The sequence below is a fragment of the Eulemur rufifrons genome, chromosome 4 (genome assembly GCF_041146395.1).
Source record: "Eulemur rufifrons isolate Redbay chromosome 4, OSU_ERuf_1, whole genome shotgun sequence".
Lineage (NCBI taxonomy): Eukaryota > Metazoa > Chordata > Mammalia > Primates > Lemuridae > Eulemur > Eulemur rufifrons.
This window is the reverse complement of record NC_090986.1, coordinates 55,859,767-55,880,412: the sequence shown is the minus strand read 5'-3', so window position 1 is coordinate 55,880,412 and position 20,646 is coordinate 55,859,767.

The window sequence follows — 20,646 nt, the reverse complement described above, 5'->3', positions numbered from 1 at the left end:
TTACAGAGAGATGGAATTCTAGAATATAAACCTCTTTTAAGTTGTGGGTATCATTTTTTGAAAGAGGTTATATTAATATTATTTCCCTCATTATGGAAATTCTATACACATATGAAGAAAAATTTGGTCCCACATGTATTACCATAAAAACTATCATTTTCATTAGAAAGATGTGTAAATAATGAGAAAGATAATTTTTTCTTAGGATGAGACCATTTGCTTTTTGCTGTTTAAAAAAAAATACTACTATATCTTTGAGTAGTCACAAGTATTAATTATTACTACTTAGTTTTAGATGATGTTGTACATGTTTATATCTTTTTTTCTTTTGAGGGACAGATTTTGAGTGTTAAAATTTTAGTTGTTTGAATTAATAAGATTTTTCTAATTTAGTCTCATAATTGGAATCGAATTATACACAATATATTTTTAATACAAAAAGCCAATTTTTAGGAGTGATGGCTATTGAATGATTTGTCACATTGACTTCCCATTGTACATTCCAAATAAGCGCTTGCATATACAACTCTTTTTGTCAGCTGTTTCTTAAAGCATAAAGGCAATTGTATATTTAAGCTAGAGAATGAACCTCAGGGCATGCCCATCTGTCTAAACAAATAAGCACATTTCCAACAGAGTTATGGGGACAGATTGTTCTTTAACTGAGGTGATGGATGTGAATGTTTAAGAAATTATGAATTATGAAGAATACACAGTTTCCATGCGTTGTGCTCGATCTCTATAATCACATTTTGGAGAGATATTGCTTTTAGTGTATTTTTATGACTATTATCAAAATAACTTTGGCATTAAAGTTTTGCCAGATTAAAATAAGGCTAACTATAACCATGAAAAAAGTACATTAAAAAGGTAATTGAATACTGCAGACATAAAAACCCTATATACATGTCTAATTTCCTGATATATACTTGTCACTAGTAAATTAAAACAAATTTAAAGTGCACGAATTCAGTTTTAACTGAAATTTATGTGTCAAAATCACATAGCAAGATCACTACATTAGGTCTAACTCAATTAAATATGCTAGTGAGTCATTTAGTCTTACAATAAAATTTTTGCCTTATAGTAGCCCATGGTATATATAAAATGAGTAGTAACATGAAATACTATGAAAACCTGTAAGATATGTATCTTATGATCTCACTCATATATAGAATCTAAAAAAGTTGATCTCAGAAGTAGAGAGTTTTCATGGTGGTTGTCAGATGCTGGGAAGGGTAAGGTAGATGTGAAGATGAGTAGAGGTTGGTCAACACGTACAAAGTGGTAGAAGTAATAAGTTCTAGTGCTCCATCGCACAGTAGGGTGACTACCATTAACAATAATATATTGTTTATTTCAAAATAATTAGAAGAGAAGATTTTGAATGTTATCTCCTCAAAGAAATGATAAATGTTTGAGATAATGGATATGTTAGCTACCCTAATTTGATTATTGTATAGTGTATACTTGTATCAAAGCATTACACCGAACCCTATAAATATGTACAATTATTATACATCAACTTAAAATGGAATAAAGCTTTTAAAAAGGCAATTTATATTTATAATACAGCAAAATAACAAAAATCTCTACAACTAAATTAGTTAAAGGGATATCTATATTGAGAGGAAAATCTTTATCACAGGTATATAGTAAAAAATATAAGTTAGATGTGAGTACAGTTAGTATGAACTAAGTGTATGAAAGTTACTGTGAACTAAAAATTTTCAAAGTTTAAGTTAAAAAATCACTTGCCCTCTGATTTGTGGTTTAGGGGACACTTTCTCTACTACTAAGTTTCTTTTGAAATGCAAATGTCAGTACTTGAATGAAAAGGAAAAGGGAATTCTTAAAAACTGTTTACAATGTTCAAGTGAAGGTACAAATTGGAGTGGGCACATATGCTAATGAAAAAGCTGCAAATAGTCCAAGAAAAATTGTGAGCACACAACATATTTTTCTTTCTTATCCTTTGGAAAGGTGGATCAGGCAATTAGTGGTAATAATTAGGGTTCATGGAGTGGAAAACAAAGACTCAGACAATATTTTCTAGTAAGAGCATGCAATTTATCCATACTTTTAAAAATGATCCTACTTCTTTGCATGTGCAATTTTGTGCACCCCAAATACTATGACCTTCTCTCTAAAAAGAAGCAAACAAACATCTCTTTGTGTTTACGAAGTCAAGTTTCTCTAGTTTTAATTAAAAGTATATATGCTTCTTTTTTAATTTTAATATATCAAGGGGCTACAAATGTTTTTGTTACACAGATACCTTGTATAATGCTTAAGTCAGGGATTTTAGTGTACTCATCACCCAAATAGTGTTCATTGTACCCAAGTTTTTACGTCTCCTCTCCTCCTCCTCTCCCCCTGCTTGATTTCCAATAACCTCTACATCTCTTTGTGCCCATGTGTGCCCATAGATTAGCTCTTGATTATTAGAGAATACATGTGGTGGTTTTGTTTCCATTCATGAGATACTTCACTTTGGATAACGGTCTCCAGTTCCATCCAGATTGCTGCAAAAGACAATATTTCATTCATTTTTATGGCTGAGTAGTACTCCCTGGTATACACATACCACATTTTCTTAATCCACTCATGAATTGATGGGCACATAGGTTAATTCCACATCTTTCCAATTGTGAATTGTGCTGTGATAAACATTCAAGTGCAGGTGTCTTTTTGATAAACGACTTCTTTTCCTTTGGATAGATATCCAGTAGTGGGATTTCTGGGATGAATGGTAAATCTAAATTTATTTCTTTGAGGAATCTCCATACTGTTATCTATAGTGGTTATACTAACCAAAAGAGTATGGTACTAGTATAAAAGTAGAGCCGTACACCAATGTAACATAAGAGAGATCCCACAGATAAAGCCACATAGTTACAACCAACTCATCTTCAACAAACCAGACAAGAGCATATAGTGGGGAAAGGATACTATATGCAATAAATGGTGCTGGGAAAACTGGATAGCTACACTAAGAAGAATGAAACAAGACCCCTATCTCTTGCCATATACAAAAATTAATTAAAAATGGATATCCATTAAAAATGGATAAAGGACTTAAATGTAAGTTGTACTGTGGTTTTCCAACAAACATCAAATTTCTGAATAAATATTTGCAATATGAATTTAATCAAAAGAGACAAGACTAAAGTATATGAAATATTCCTATTAATATCAAAAATTATTAAACATTATAACAATTACTGGATAAGAAACAATTTTTAGAATTTTAATATGGCAGTGTAAACAATACATGCTCACTCTTTTGTTTGAAAAATCACTGAAATCAAAGATTAAAATACAGAAAAATCTAAATTTGATAAGACTAGCTGAGAATAGTAACCTTAAAGCACAATAGTTGGAGATGGAGAGCATAGTAAATGACTTAGCAGAGTACAGTCAGTACTAGTGAAATTCTAGTAAGTGAAATGCTATCTGCCTGCAGAGAGAAAGAGCCTGATTAGAAAGAATACAGTACAACTTAGAGCTTTGAAATTGTATCGCAAAATTAATACATTATTCTGCTCTGCTTTTAACATAAACTTTCAGTATCTGATTACAGATATGTGTCTAGTTTTCTAACTTTTATCCCTTTGTCTACCTGTAATATTTCATTAGAAATTATATTGAAAAATAGTATTAAAAAGTCAAAATTGGCTAGGCACAGTGGCTCACACCTGTAATCCCAGCACTTTGGGATGGCAAGGCAGGAGGATCGATTGAGCCTAGGAGTCCAAGACCAGCCTGAGCAAGACCTGGTTTCTACGAAAAATAGAAAAATTAGCCAGGTATAGTGGCACATTTATGTAGGCCCAGCTACTCGGGAGGCTGAGGCAAGAGGATTGCTCGAACCCAGGAGTTTGAGGTTACAGTGAGCTATGCTGATGCCCTGTACTCTAGCCTGGGCAACAGAATGAGATCTAGGCTTAAAAAAAAAGAAAAGAAAAAAAAGAAAAAAAAGAAAAAAAAAAAGAAAGAAAAGAAAAAAAGAAAAAAGAAAAAAAGAAAAAAGAAAAAGCAAAAAAAGAAAAAGTCAAAATTACTAGTGAGTTTTAGTGATAATAGGTTAGTCTCTTAAATTACATATCATGTACAATTAGCTTGAAGTTATAACATCTACTAGCTATTATAAATTAAAAACACTTTGGGCTCAATCACTCACAAAACAGACATAAGAATATTGGCTGATTGCATTCATGCAAAATTTTTGCACCTGAATTTATTGACTCGAATTCCATATTTAAAAACTTGATTTGGAAACATGGCCCAAAGATGAAAATTTTCAGTAATTTTTGAAACATTTTATTAATCATATATATTTTCTCCATCAATATATTTTTTCCCAGTTCTTTCTATTATGGATAAAATTGCATATTCCTTGAGCTCAGATGGTAGAAGCATCCCTTGAACTTAGCTGTATTCATATGTATCATTCTGTTGTATAGTACCAATATCATTTGTATTGTTCTGTGTTGAATTAGTCTTCTTAATTTGTACAATATCAACACATTTTATGTTTTCATGCATATCTAATCACAGTGAAAGCCTTATATACAGGGATAAGAAAACATACACACATTCTAAAATGCACTGAATAATTCTGTTCTACTCTTCTGTTTCAACTTTTTACAAAACTGACTACTCTTTGAAGACAAATGTAACACTTTGGTTCAGTTGTTTCAGAAGAGTGGCGAGGATTTTATTATCAACCAGTTTGTCATTTAAATGCATTCTTTGTTTTTCTTCTACTAACCCACCTAGTCAAAATTTCCTCTAAAAAATTCTATCATTTTACTAAAATGTCCATACTGACAAACTAGGTAGAACTACATCTTCATAAATATTTATATTAAATAGGTAAATTTTTTATATTTTGAATCATTGTGTATCATTATGTGATAAATATTTCACTGAGCACTTCTGAAGTTTCAAGTTTCTGAACCATTGCTCAGTATATAATTCTTAAAATATAACAACATTAATTACTGTATGTTTTTAATTATAAAACATCACCGTAAGGACATTTCTCTATGTAATATACTTTAAAAGGATCTTTGTAATTGTATGGGTACATAAGTGTTTCCTCAATTTAAATACAATTAAATTATCATCCTAACTCTATACTATATTTGAAAGCCCAGTCTTCTTTAGGAGCATATCCTCATTAGAGATGTTACAATTTAATCAAAAGAATTAAAACAATCTGTTAACGTGACCAAAAATTATTAGTGTATAGACAGATAGACTATAATTTGATGTTATGTCAAGAATACTCCATGAAAACAGGGAAATAATTTGGAAAACCATCTCTTCATACCTAGGGTCACACGTAAAATTGATTATTTTTATATCTGAAGAACAGCTTGTTATTGCAATTCCAACCATTTCAAAATTTGTACTCAAAACAAATTTTTATAGTACAATTATCGAGAGGAAAAAAAGGAGTTAGTAACAAAAATGCTGACACATTTGTAACTAGACTTCTGCAACCAGGCTTTGCTATAATAAAGCACAGTTTTATTAAGCACTTAATTAATTGCCACATTAAAATGATAGGGGCCCAACTCATAAAAATGACTTATGAGAATGCCGGCTCCTTTTGCTGTGTTAACTGAAAATGCAAGCTGTACACACCATTTAATTAAGAAAAATGTAATCAAGCAGCAGATAGTGTGGGTGTTTAGTTTGGAAGCAAAACTTGCAGGTGTGAGGAAATAAAGAAATGTGATCATGACATCATTAGTTGAAAGTACCATTCACTGAGAGTGGCTCATAAGCTAAAGTTTCATAAGCATAACAAACTAAAATCAAAAGAGGAATTCAGAGATTTTATGTTACAAATTTACTTATTTTTAATTTTCAATTTAGAGGTGCCTTTAAAACATGTATGAAATAATCCTAAATTCAGTGTGTGGACTCACTGGCATTTGAGGCCATTTGTTCAAAAGCAGCTTAATAGTAACATTTAACTTCTTGTTCTATTGCAGATATTGTGCTAAGTATTTTATATGGATTAATTTTTATTTCTCTCAATAATATTTTCATGTTCATTCCAGTTTTACAAGCAGAAGTTTAGGGATATTAAAGAATATTTCCAAAACTACAAAACATGTAGTGGGGAGACAAAATCCTAGCAGAGCCAATATACATGACTGAACAACCTGTGCTTTTGAACATTATGCCTACTATCACTGTTTTTAACCTAAATACCACCTGTAAAATAATGGTCATTTTCAAGAAATATGATATCATACCTGAGGCCAGTCTTGTGTGTAAATTACCCTAATTGCTGTAAATTGCCTTCTAGGGGAAAAAAAAAAAAAAGAAAAAGGAGAAATGATCATATCTGTTCAGAGACTGTGGGACTGATGGAGAAGGGAAAAGAAATGTGGTTTTCCCTAATGTTAATCTGGAACCCAAATAAAATTATCCACTTCAGAGCTGGCCAAATTTCAAACCTTATTTGTGTCTCCTTTTTAAAATATTGGATATTGGATATTATCTACTATGCTATTTATATTAATACAATGAAAGATATATTTTCTTTTCCTAAAGAAATAAGATTCTTTAGCTGGCTCTCCCAGAGATTCATGCCTACATCCCCCACCCTCACCCCCCACCAGCAAAGCAACCACAGCTAGAGCTTTTCCGGCCTAACACCCAGTTTAGCATGCTTCTTTTAAAATCTGATTTTAATTACACATGTAAAATACATAAACACAAGCTTCTTGTAAAAACCAAGAAATATACAAAGTAAAATATGAAAGCCATCCCCCTTCCCCTGGTTCTCCCCACAGCTCATTCGCTTCCCCAAAGATACACAGAGGTGCACAGTCATTGTGTGCAGCCCACGCTTCAGGAATGCAATTGACCTACCTTGATTATTTGGAATTCTTCTGCATGGGAGGTTTGTCTATTCCTTCACATTTATTTATTTGTTTGTTTGTTCATTTGCTTACTTGTTTCAATTCAGGTGGGTGGGCATTTTCCTACATCTTTTTCTATGTATTTACATTAAAAAATACATACTTCTTATACATTTTTAAATAAAAGGAATCATATTGTCAAAATAAAATAAAATATTGGATATTATCTACTATGCTATTTATAGTAATACAATGAAAGATATATTTTCTTTTCCTAAAGAAATAAGATTCTTTAGCTGGCTCTCCCAGAGAGCTACTCATCTCCATCATTGAATTATACAAAAATGGGTCATCCTATCTTCATAAAATGTTGTAAAGAAGGAGTAAAAAGTAAAGACAGTCATTATTATGGATTTAACATCATAGCTAATGCATGAGATTCTTAAACTTTTCTAGAGAGAGAGCCCAAATTTCTAGCATTTTCTCATTTAACTCTAATACAGATTTCTTATCAAGTTTCCCTTTTGTTTCCTTACTTATCAGAAAAACTTTCCTAGTTTTTAGCTCTTACATATATCTGAATTTTGATCAATATGGTACCATAGTAAAATAATTTAATTATGATTTGTAATATATACAATTTCTCAAACTCAAAAATATTTTATATTATAAAAACAAAGCACTAGGTAAAATAAAACCTTATGTCAAAAATGGCATATTGCTAATCAAGTAGTTTTGCTGATAAAAAAACATTTCCTATTTAGTGAGCACAACAATAAAACTTTAAAATTAAAGTTATAACTGTGCATTGTACTTGTGCCTCGAATATCTAAAAGTTAGTGTTTTTGTTTGTAAGATATATCCGGGCACTTGAAACAGGGTGCTATCCAGATAATTGTGGGTATATTAATTATCACTATGTCAGATAACTGAACAATAATGTATTTTCTAAAGCAAAATTACAAGACATTCAAAAATGTCTAATGTAACATGCTAGAAACATACTGAAGAGCAACTCAAGAGCTATAAAGTAAGACATTCAAGCAATAATAAGACAATTCAGAAAACAAATTAATATATTTTTCTAAGAGGAAAATTTTAATGGGTGCATTTGAAATTTATAAATTAACAGCATAGGAAAAAAAAAGAACAAAATAAAAAGAACAACCTGAAATTTAGTTTATCTGATTTTCAATACAACATCTGTCCACAGATGATCTAAATGAGACATTGTAAAACTGCTATTTAGTTTTGAGTTCTTTATGAATGCCCCAAAGTGTGACCAGTAAATAACGTATACCTTTTTTTATTCACTATTTTTTCTCTTTCCAAGTAGTTAATCCATTAGGAAAGCTTTTATCTTCAAAATTCTGCTAACATCCTAAGGGCTCTCTCTCTCTCTCTCTCTCTCTCGATGGTTCATTCTTATTGGAATTAAACTTGGTCTTTGATCCATCAGCAAAGAACCCTGGTTTAATGAATAGCAGATGCATATTTTCCAAGTTTTATACACTTACCATGCATAAGACCATTGAAACATTAATATATGGAATGTAGATATATGTATATATTGTTTTATTTGGGTTATTTTGTAAAATGGTCTTTTACTTCTATCTACTCTGCTTACCTTAAATTCATTTCTCTACTTATTCAATGAAAAATAAATGCCAAGATATAATCCCATAAGGAGGAATTCTATTTTAACAGGAGGAACATGAACTATTTTATCAAAGAACCAATTTTACTTCCTAACTTTGTTACTCATACATTGTGTAGTACTGATTTACAAGTCACTTCACTCTTCAAAAATGCTCAATGAGGCATACTCCTTTCATTTTCTTTCTTCTTTTTAGTCCTTTTCTATATTGGCTCATATTTTTAATTTTTCTCTAAATGTAATTCACTTCTACCTTTCTAGTAGAAATACCCAAAGTCGTTACAATCAGCAAACTTTTTCTGTGAAGGGACAGATAGCCTATAACCTATAGCTTACCAATGTGTAGCCAATCACTAATCAATGTTCCTTCTGTAAACCAATGAGAATTACTGACAAAGAGCTTTGTATTTGCCTACCCCTTGTCCAATTTCTTCTCTTTACAAGCCTGCTTATAATAAAGGCCAAACAGAGCTTATTTCCAAGGTTACTTTGGTCTGAGTCTTGCAAGCAGCTGTTAGCATTCTTGGCCCAAATTAACTCTTTATAATTATATTTTGCGACTCAGATACTTCCTCTAGGTTGACATTTCTAGTGCTGTGAGCAGGGTTCAGAATGACCACCTTTTACCAGACCATCTGACACTCCTCCCAGACTCCGCACCTGGCCAGCCAGAACCCCTTGTGCTCTTCCAGCTACAAGAGCACTGTCAAGTGTAAATGGTGAGTCCTCCTGAATTCAGACCTCCTTACTCTTTGACATCTGCACTTTGCTTGATCTGTTAGTTTTAAGCCTGCCTTTCTAGATTGGAAGTTTCTATCTCTGTCTATTAATAGGAGATTCAAGTTTCAGGGGGGAGAAAAACCTGCCTCCAATGCTTCTGCCTCAGGTTATGGTCAGACAAAGAGTTTTGCAAGAGAACTTCTACCTTCTCTGCCTCTGTCTCATGGCAGGAGGTCTGGATTGTGGTACTGGTAGTCTAGCAACAGTGGTTTCACTTCTTTTGGCCTAAAATTAAATAGTGTGCTTTTAAAATTGCAGCTGCTTCCTTAGCTTGTAATTCGGACTTGTATTTTCATTTGTGAATAATCCCTGTTAGTTTCAAATCAAAAGTGTATTAGGGTTAGTTCTCTTGCCCCGCAGTTAAGGGACACTTACTCCCTCCAGACCTGACTGGATGTTCTAGGTGACTAAAGGGTTTATGGAAGTGTCAGGGTGTTTGTCCATTACATGGTACAGTCTCGGCGGGCCTCTCCACAAGGACACCTACCCGTACTTCCAGCTTATCCAGAAAGTGGACACAAGGGTTGTTCACCTGGCACCCTGAGCACTCTGCTGCCACAGGTGATCAGAGATTCCAAGACATGTAAGAGAGCCACTCACGACTCTCCAGTGACTCCTTGAGGAGTGATTCTCATAAACAGCACACTTCAACCCAAAACACATCTGCAACCTGATCACTTTCAGAAGGTTCCTAAATTATGGGAAATCGAGTGTCAAAACCTGAGTGCTTTTTTTAAGGGACAACCTCCTTTAGAAACATCAGCTGATTTTATGTAGAACGCTTATGTGGCATCCTCTTGTAAATATCAAGGAAAATGGACCTGCGTAACCCAGGATGGTCATAAGTAGCAATGCCCAGAATGAGGGTCCTCTGAAAGGCCTAAAGTAAATTATTTGTGAAGACATTTGGGAAAATCTGGCTTTAGAACCAGACAACTTGAATAGGACACTTACTTCCAATGAAACCTAGAAACTGCTAAAGAAATTCTGAGAAAACTGCCTCCATTTAGAAGGTGAACAAAAAGATCTCTGAAAAACTATGCTTGAATTTAAAAAGATTTTGGAGGCCTTCTCCCTTCCATCTCCAACTGCTCTCCTTGTTCCTTCATATTCTCTCAGCCCAATTTGTACTACATCAAATGCAGTACAATGTGGTACTTTGGCTATAGTTTCCAACTTTTGGGCAAAGGTCAAGTTTGTCAATTAAATAGTTCTGAGCCTCCCAGTAGGTAAACCTGTACTGACAATGGTGGCATAAAATTAGCAATTTGTTTGTAATCTGCTGTTAAGTTTCTACAGGTCAAACAAGACATCTGTTTCATTAAATGAAAATAAGTATTGGCTTCTTTTATTCTTTCCAAAGGAAGTACTTATGTGTCCCCAAAGACATTCTAAAACAATTTTGTTTTCTCAGTTTATGGAATATAATGAAAAATATATTTCCTTCATCTGTACTGAGGCATTGTTTTGTAGAATCAAATTCATCCAGTTTAAATGTGCAGTTGTGTAAAGTTTGGTAATTGCCTACAATTACATTACCAGTACCAAAATCAGTACCTAGGAAATTTCCCCAATTTTAAAAAGTTTTCTTCTTCTACTTTGCAGTCTATCCACCTCTTGTCTAAAATCCCAGAACTATTGATATGCCTTATTTCACTAGAATTTTATATTAGTATAATTTAATATCAATAAAGTCATACGTTTTTTATTTGACTTTATTCTGTAGTGTAATGTTGTACGATGCAACTATACTTTATATACTAGTATTATATATCTTGTTACTTGTGAGTGGTATTCCATAATATGGTTATACCAAAATTAGTTCATTGATTTAACAATTAGTGGCCATTTTGCTTCTAATTTCCAATGAATAATGCTGCTAATAATAATACATATGTGTACATATTTATGCACACATTTGTATGGGCCCAGACATTAATTTCCATTAGGTAATTATCTAGGATTAGAATATTGGGGTTGGGGATGCAACTAAGTTTAAATTTAACAGATAGTGCCATACTGTTTTCCAAAGTGAATGGGCCATTTCATATTCTCACCAATGATATATGAGAGTTTCAGTTGCTCAAGCTCCTTATTAAAACTTCATATTGTGGGTCTTTTTAATTTTAGTCATTTTAGTGAGTTAAAAGTAAAATATAATTGTGGATTAATTTGAATTTTTCTGATAAATAATAACACTAAACATCTTTTTATGTGCTTATTGGCCATTGTAGGTCATGTTTTGTAAAGTAACTATTCAAAATTGTTTCTCTTTTTCATATTGGATATAAGAGGTATTATCAAGTTGTTATATAATATAAGAACTAGGTCTAGCTTCAAAAAAATGTACCATGAATGTAATTATAATACCAGGAGAAGAATGAGATAATGGAGAAGAAAAAATATTTAGGATAATAATGACCAAGAACTTTCCAAAATTAATGATAGACACAAAAATACAGATGCAGGAAACTCAGCTAACAAGAAGCAAAATATATACCTTAAAAGCCATATATAGTCTTATCATATTGAATCTGTAAAAATCCTAAGATAAAGAGAACATTTGAAAAGAATCCAGTTGGTGGTGGAGAGAAGAAACACCTCACCTGTAGAGAAACAATGATAACAATTACAAAGGACTTCCTGCAAGAATTCATGAAAGCAGAAAGTGAATAGAATTGAAAAGTTTTGAAAGAAAAAAAAACATTAAAATAGATTTCTATATGCAGCAAATATATCCTTCAAAGTAGAAGAGAAATAAAGACACTCTCAGTCAAAATATCAGAAGAAATTGTCCACCAGCAGATCTGCCCTGCAAGAAATATTAAATAATTTTCTTCAGACAGAAGGAAAATAATACAAGTAAGAGACTCGGATCTACAGAAATAAAGAAAGAGTTTTAGATGACGAATAAAAAATGATTCAACTAATTTATTTTTATCCTTCTTAATTGATCTAAAAGATAACTCAACAAGTAATAATGATAGCAAAGTATTAGGTGATTATAGGATATGAAGATGTAAAATAAGTAGCAGCAATGCCACAAAAGATGGAGGAAGGAATTGGAAATACTGTGTTAAGATACCTGCACTAAACATAAAGCAAAATAGTTTTAATTAAAAATGAACTAAATTAGTCAGACATAAATATTGTAAATTCTAGGAATAACAATAAAAAGTTTAACAAATGAGTCCCTACTGATATAAATAAATGGTTGAAATAAATAAATTATTATTAAATATATAAATCTCTCATGTAAAAAATTCCAGATAATATATGTTGGTACCTCACTTTTAAGGAGGTGGCTGGTAACTCCTATTCCTTAAATGCCATCTAGGCACAGTGATTTCCTTTCAAGGAGTAATAGAAAAGGGGTAAAAAGTAGTAAGTTTATAGTGGAGAAATCTAACAAACATTACCTACACCAGATGATTAATGTTAACATTAACAGTGCTAAATCATATTGATAGTATATATTTCTTGACTGATGTAATAAGAATGTTACTTTACCTTTGTGGTCTTCTTCCAAAAACACACTACCCCAAGTAATCATGAGAAAAATATCAGACAAATTCCAACACAGATAGTCTATAAAATATCTGACCAGAATTCACCAAAACTGATAAGGTTATCAAAACAGCAAAAGGCTAAAACACTGTCACAAACAAGAGGAGATTAAACTAAAATTACTAAATGTAATGTGGGATCCTGGAATAGAAAAAAGATATTTGGACTAAAAAATAAAGAAATGAAATAAATATGGATACTAGTTAATATCATTTCAATTTTTTTTCATTGATTTTGACAAGTATACCATGCAAATGTAAGATGTTAATGAAAGGAAAATTCAGTGTGGTACATACGCAAACTCTTTCATACTATATATTTTTGTAACAGCTTTATTGAGATATAATTCATATGCCATACAATTCACCAATTTAACACATATAATTCAATTATTATCAGTATATTCACATATATGTGCAAAATACCCACAGTCAATTTTGGAATATTCTTGTTACCACACCCTTAAACTATCACTCACTATTCTCCCATCCCCTCTCCCAGGCCATAAGCAACTATTAGCCTACTTTCTAGCTCTATAGATTTCTCTCTTCTGAACATTTCACTTGAATGAAATCGTATAATATGTGGTTTTCTGTGACTGGCTTCTTTCACTTAAAATTTTAAAGATTCTTGCATGTTGTAGCATATATCAGTATTTCATTTCTTTCTTTGGTAAAAAAAAAATATTCTTTTGTATGTATATACCACATTTTGTTCATCCATTAATCATTTGATGGACATTTGGCTTATTTCTTTACTTGAGCTATTACAAATGATCCTACTATAATCATTTTTATACTGGTTTTCATATGCACATAATTTTCAACAGTTTGTTTTCTTCATTTCAGTCTCTTTATTGTGTCTTATGAGATAAAGATCTCATAAGAAGTGTATGTTTTTATTTTATAAAGGATGTACATATTAATAGACCAATATATCTTATTCTTAAACATTTTATACATTGAGAAATATTTGGAAATATTAACTTATAGCATGGCATATGTAACTTTTGAATTGTGATAAATGTATAAAGTATGACACATAATTATCTTACCTCTCTGTTACTAAGAGCTAGAAACCTTAGATATAATAGAAACCTTAGATAGCTATATTCAAATTAGATTCATAAATCTTAAGGCAGATCATTTAGAAGTTTCTGTCATATCTACTTCCTTCTAGTGTTATTCTAAGTATTTGAAATGAAGATATCATTTCATATGATTCATGTCCCCATCAGAAATGTTAATTTCCTTCTTCATGATGGTGACATATGTGCCATATAGTTCAGAACAATGATTATGAAAATGTTAAAAATGTATAAGTTGCTCTCCCCCTTATTTTTTAAAAATAACACCACTGAAACATAATAATGTCTGGTAGTCAAAAGAATTCCATTTAAGCCCATAGTAGTTATCAGAGTATTATAAACAATACTCATTTTTATTTCAACAAAAATGTTCCAATTAACATTGACACCTAAAAACCAGATAAAATTGTGTTTAAATATCTTTAACAAGTGGAGAGTTTGCCATCCTTTGGACTATAAATTCAAGGAAATTAACTTGAAAGTCCGAATTTTTTCAGTTTCTTTACTTTCTTAGTCATTCTTATCATTTTCACATATTCCCAGAAATTAGTGCTTTCTTTATTACAAACTTCATGTATTTCCCCAATCAGCATAGATGCATGACTATATATAATCACAAACATGAGAGAACAAATTAAAATCACCTTCTTTGTTGACTCATAAAATTAAAAAGCAGCTTTTGAAAAACAAAATACACCTCACAATCCAATAAAAATTTGAACTGAAGGTAGCTGTAATTTAATTTAGACTGAAGATAGTTTGATTTCAAATGAGTTGAACTATTGTAAGCTATTACTACAACTGTTGTATAGCCCCTTGCTCCTTAATAGATAACACACCAGAAATAAGAATGTTCTCTATTGTTTTGTTTTGTTTACTGAATTTAAATATTATTAAATTTATGTGGAAAGAAAGATAATTGTTATCATGTTGGATGCTTTCTCTTCCTTAATCTTGAGCTCTTTTTTCCCTATTCTTATATTGGCCACGAATTAGCAGTTAGCTACTTTAATTCACTTAATTCATCTATTTATTTACCCACAGCACATATGAAACATCTGTTATGTAGCAGACACTGAGGTTTATTAGTTAAACCATTTTTTGAAATAGCGAAAAATGAAAGCTCATAATACTGACTGATGTCCTTGATGCTTCCTAGGAACCTCTCCTGGTAACCCTCTTTAAAATCATTTTAAAATAAATCAAAAGGAGAACATTATGAGATAAAATATTTTATGAAATGTAGGAGCTAGAAATAACTAAGATAAAATATTCAAGCGAACAATAATTTATGACATTTTTCACAAATAAAGATGATAATGTTCACTTGATACAGGCTCCAGCCTGAATGTCAGATTTTTGAGATTAAAGGTTAGCTCAAATGTGACACTGGCTCTCCTCCTTTTGTAATCAACTGGCTATTAATTATGCACCTGTTTAGTGATAGTCACTATATAGATAGAAAAAAAAAGGAATAAAATTTCTGACAAATTATTGGAAGACAGGGATGTATGTAAAATTATAGCACATTAAAATAGCATATAAATCCTATTTAGCTGGGTGGTGCCCCTCCCCCCAAAAAATATGTCCACATCCTAATTCCTAGAACCTGTGAATATTACCTTATATGACAAATAGTAATTATGACCTTACTGGCAAAATATATGACTCATCAAAGATTTTGAAAGTAGGCTCTTACCCTGAATTATCCAGGTAAGCCCAAAAGCCAGTGACAAATAACCTCATAAAAGTGAGGCAAAAGCAGATTTGACAGAGAACAGAATGTAACGGAACCATAGAGGTGGAGATTGTAGTGATGAGCTACATATGGGAGAATAATTCAAGCCATCAGAAGCTGAGAGGCAAAGAACAGGTTCTCCTACAGAAATCCCATTAAGAAGCGTGGCCCTACCAGATTTTGGGCTCTAGAACTGTGAGAAAAGTTTTTGTTGTTTTAAGCCATCAAGTTTGCGGTTATTTGTTTTAGCAGCCTTGGGTAACTATCTCCCTGCTTAGTAATATCCATGTCAGTTATCACTGTCGAATGTCATTTATTCTATTTCTTTGTTTATCTCTGTTTTTGTTGTTGTTTGTATGGTTTCTGTTTCTTACCAAGGCAATGCAAGCTCCATGAGGGCAAAGAACTTGTCTTTCACATAGAAAGTGCTAAATAAATGTTGAGTAAATGAAATAAATGAAAAGGCTTGATGAAATATCATTGTACTGTTTTTTCTTAAGAAATAAATATGAAGACACTAATCTTAACTTGTCTGTTACATTAATTGAATCCTCTATTTCAGTACTAGATACTAAAGATGAAACTTTTGTTGTTAAACTACCCCTTCCTAGCAAAAAGTACGTCTTTCTCTCACTTTTCCTATTCTTTGTAAGGCTCTATTTTTTTCTATCTATGCCGAAAATTTCTATTTTTCTTTATGTCTTTTTCTCTCTTCTGCCATAATCTATCATCAATCGCCAACTTGGCAATCTATATCAATTGCCAAGTTCTAGAGAAGTCATCTAAACTATCCATGCATATGTTGTGATTCTCCATTGGGACAAAAACACACAAATAATCCTCAACATCTGAACACACATGCGTGTATATGTTTATTCATGTAGAAATAACAGAATGTAAAGATATACAGTAGGTGGTTAAAAAATGATTACCTCAAGAATGTGAGACAGAGTTGTATGTGTGTGTGTGTGTGTGTGTGTGTACATATGTGTGTTTGAGAATGGAACAAGAAAGATGATCAGCTTTGTGTTTCTGTATTTTGTATTTATATTTTTATTGTTAAAATATGCATGTATTCATTCTATAATTTTAAAATCAAATACAGTAAATTTTAAAACAAAAGTACTTCTTTGAGTTCTTTTCTTAAACTTTATTTTCATTTGTTACCAGCATCTTAATTTAGCCTAGAGGAACCTTATCCACAAACTAATATCTATTTGCTCCCCCATTCTTCAGTATCTTCTAATTTCAGTTTATCCTATATACTTCCTAGATTTATCTTTATCTAACCCAAATTTAAAACTTATTGCCTGTCTCTGTGGCCTACAAAACTATTAACAAAGACCAACATACTACCTATAATGTTCTAAATGAGGTCCTAACTTTCTAACATCATTTTGTACAACTTTCTTTTCCTTTATGGAGAAACTAAACTCTCCATGCCCAAACCAAAACTCATAAATTTATTTTAACAATCAAATTTATACCTTCTATGCTATCTCCAATAACAGAAATATTAGTAATTTAGCTGTGCATAAATATTTAATTATTTAAGTAAACATAACCTTTGTTATACTGAAACAAAATTAGATATCTATCTTTAACAAACTCACAATTGTTTTATATGTTAAAGATATATGTGAACTTGTATTTTTAAAAATAATAGTAATACCTCAATTTCAACAATAGATATATCAACATGGCAGAAATTCAATACGAAAATATTTGACTTGAACCACACTTTAAATCAAATGGACTTAACAGACATATATGGAATATTTCATCCAGCAGCAGCAGGATACACATTTTTTTCTAGAGCACATGAAACATTTTCCAATATGGACAATATGTTAGGTCACAAAATAAGCCTTAACAAATTTAAGAAAATCAAAATAATATAAAGCATTGTTTTCAACCACAATGGCATGAAATAGGAATTAATAGCATGAAGGATATTAGAAATTTAACAAATATGTGGAAATTAAACAACATGCTCCTGAACAACCAATGGGTCAAAGAAGAAATAAAAGAGAAATGAAAAATATATATTTTGAGACAAATGACAATGGAAATAGAATATAACAAAATCTATGGGATATGGCAAAAGCAATTTTAAGAGGGAAGTTTATAGCAATAAATTCCCACATTAAAAAAGAAGAAAGAGCTCAAATAAATAGCTTAACTTTATACCTCCAGGGACTAGAAAATAAAAAATAAACTTAACTCAAAGTTAGAAGAAGAAAGAAAATAATAAATAATCAGAGGAGAAATAAACAGAAAATTTTAAAAACACAGAAAAATCTCCAAAACTAAAAGTTGTTTTATTAAAAAAAAAAAAAAACATGACAAATTATAAGTTAGACTAAGAAAAAAAGAGAGAATACTAAAACAAACAAAATTAAAAATGAAAGTAATAATGTTACAATGGATGCCTCAGAAATAAAAATGATCATAAAAGACAATTGTAAACAATTATATGACAACAAATTGAATAATCTAGAGGAAATTCATAAATTTCTAGACAAATACAAACCTACTGAAATTCAATCAGGAAGAAATAGAAAGCCTGAAAAGTCCTGAAATAAACATAGAGGCTGAAGTGATAATTATAAAACTTCCAACAACAACAAAAAAGCCCATGACTAGATGCTTTTACAACTAAATTCCACCTAACATTCAAAAAAGAATTGACATCACTCCTTTTAAAACTCTTACAACATATAGAACAAGAGGGAATAATTCCAAACACATTTTATGAGACCAGCATTCCCTTGATGTGACATCAAAGGCACACAAAGACGCTGCAAGATGAGAAAAGTACAGGCAAATAACTCTGATGAACATAGATGCAAAAATCCTTAATAAAATACATGCAAACCAAATTCAATAATACAGAAAAAGAAAAAAAAAAGAAAAAAAAAAAGAATCTACAGTGTAACCAAGTGTGATTTATCCCAGCAATGCTAAGTTTGTTGAACATATACAGATCAACAATGTGACACATCACATTAACAGAACTCACCATCAGAGATAAATAATTGTAAAATAATACTTTTTAAGATATACATTACATTTGTAAAATGAATCCCTTTTCATAATAAAATCATACAAAATTATTGTGAATATGTTTTCTCTTTTATTTCATTAGGGGCTGTGTGGAGAGAGGATGAAAGTTTGCAAATTTGTCATTCAAATCAACTACTAACAATGTATTATTATGTAATATAAATCATATCTTTTAAGTAAAATTAGATAAATACAATGATGATGCTATATCCCAAGATATTCTAATTGAGATATTAATAGAAAGCTTAGACATTAGTTAGTTACTTTTAAAAAAGAAGGAGCAATTTTATTAGGAAAATTAGAAGATAGGAAAGGATACATTAAAATATCTATAACAGTGTTTCTCAAACTTGAAAAATAGAGAGATTTATTTTAAAGTAGTTTTTCTCATGAATCCTAATGTGTATACCTATAGATTTCAACTTCAAGTGGCTGCAATAAGAATCAAGGAATGTCTCCCATGTCCATTTCAGTATTATTCACTGTAGCCAAGATATGAAAACAGCATAAGTGTCTATCAACAGGTGAATGAATAAAGAAAATGTGATCTATGCACACAATGGAGTACTATGTAACCTTAAGAAACAAAAAAAAATCTGTCATTTACTACAACAACATGGATGAACCTGGAGGATCTCACGCTAAGTGAAATATGGCAGGCACAGAAAGAGAAATTCTGCATGATCTCGCTCATATGTGGAATCTAAAAACATCCAATTCATGGAAGCAGAAAGTAGAACAGTGGTTACAGAGGCTGGGTGGGCAGGGCATAGGGAAAGTAGAGATGTTTAAAAGGTACAAAGTCCCAGTTAGACAGGAAATAAGTTTTAGAGCACAGTATGGTGACCATAGCTAATAATAGTGTATTATTGTCCATTTCAAAGATGCTAAAAGAATAGATTTTAAACGTTCTCATTACAAAAACATAAGTAAGTTAGGTTACAGATATGTTAAATTAGCTTGATTTAATCACCTACAATGTTTTTGTATATCAAAATGCCACATTGTACCTCATTATTATATAAAATTATTATTTGTCAATTACAAATTTATAAAATAAATAAATTCAAATAAAGAAACAAAACCACACAAACAAAAAGAATGCAGTGTCATATCAGTTGGTCACTTGACAAAAAAGGGATGGAAACGAAAACTCAAATAGATGTATTTAAAATTGCATATCATTTCCATCATTAAATTCTTTCTTTGGTCAACTTTACTTGTAATTATAATATATATAAAGTGAATTGAAACATTTACATCCAAGTTGTATACATAGAGACCATGTATGTAAGCACTCACCTGACTTGCAAAATAGATTGAGGAATGTAAAACTAGGTTCAAGTTTTTCAGCTTATATTAATGTGAGGAAAATATTTATATTATTCTGTTGCGGAATTCAACAAGGACTCTCAGAGCACTCATACATTTATGATATAATCTAGGTATTGATTAAAATTAATAAAGAACTCTAATGATTCTTACTAATTATATCCTAAATCATCTGTTTAGTTCTTCACCATACTTAGTAGATCATTAGAAAAAATATATAAGCCCTATAAAACAGGTATTATCATTTCTATTTTACAAAAGAATTAGAAGCTGTCATTTTAAATAATTCCTCTATGTTAGTAGTTTTTGTAATGCTTTCTAAAAATTTTATGAATTATATTGCTCATTTTGGGGGCATTTCTCATAAAATGAATCCAGTTCCCAAAAAGTTTAAGATAGGTATATGAAAATTAATGAAATAGCTAGTAAACACCTCTTTCATAGTAAAGATATAGAAGTATATGTAGTTAAACTCTCATTGAAGACCATTCTTGAAAAGGATTTCTTTGAAGAGAACAATTGATAGACTTCT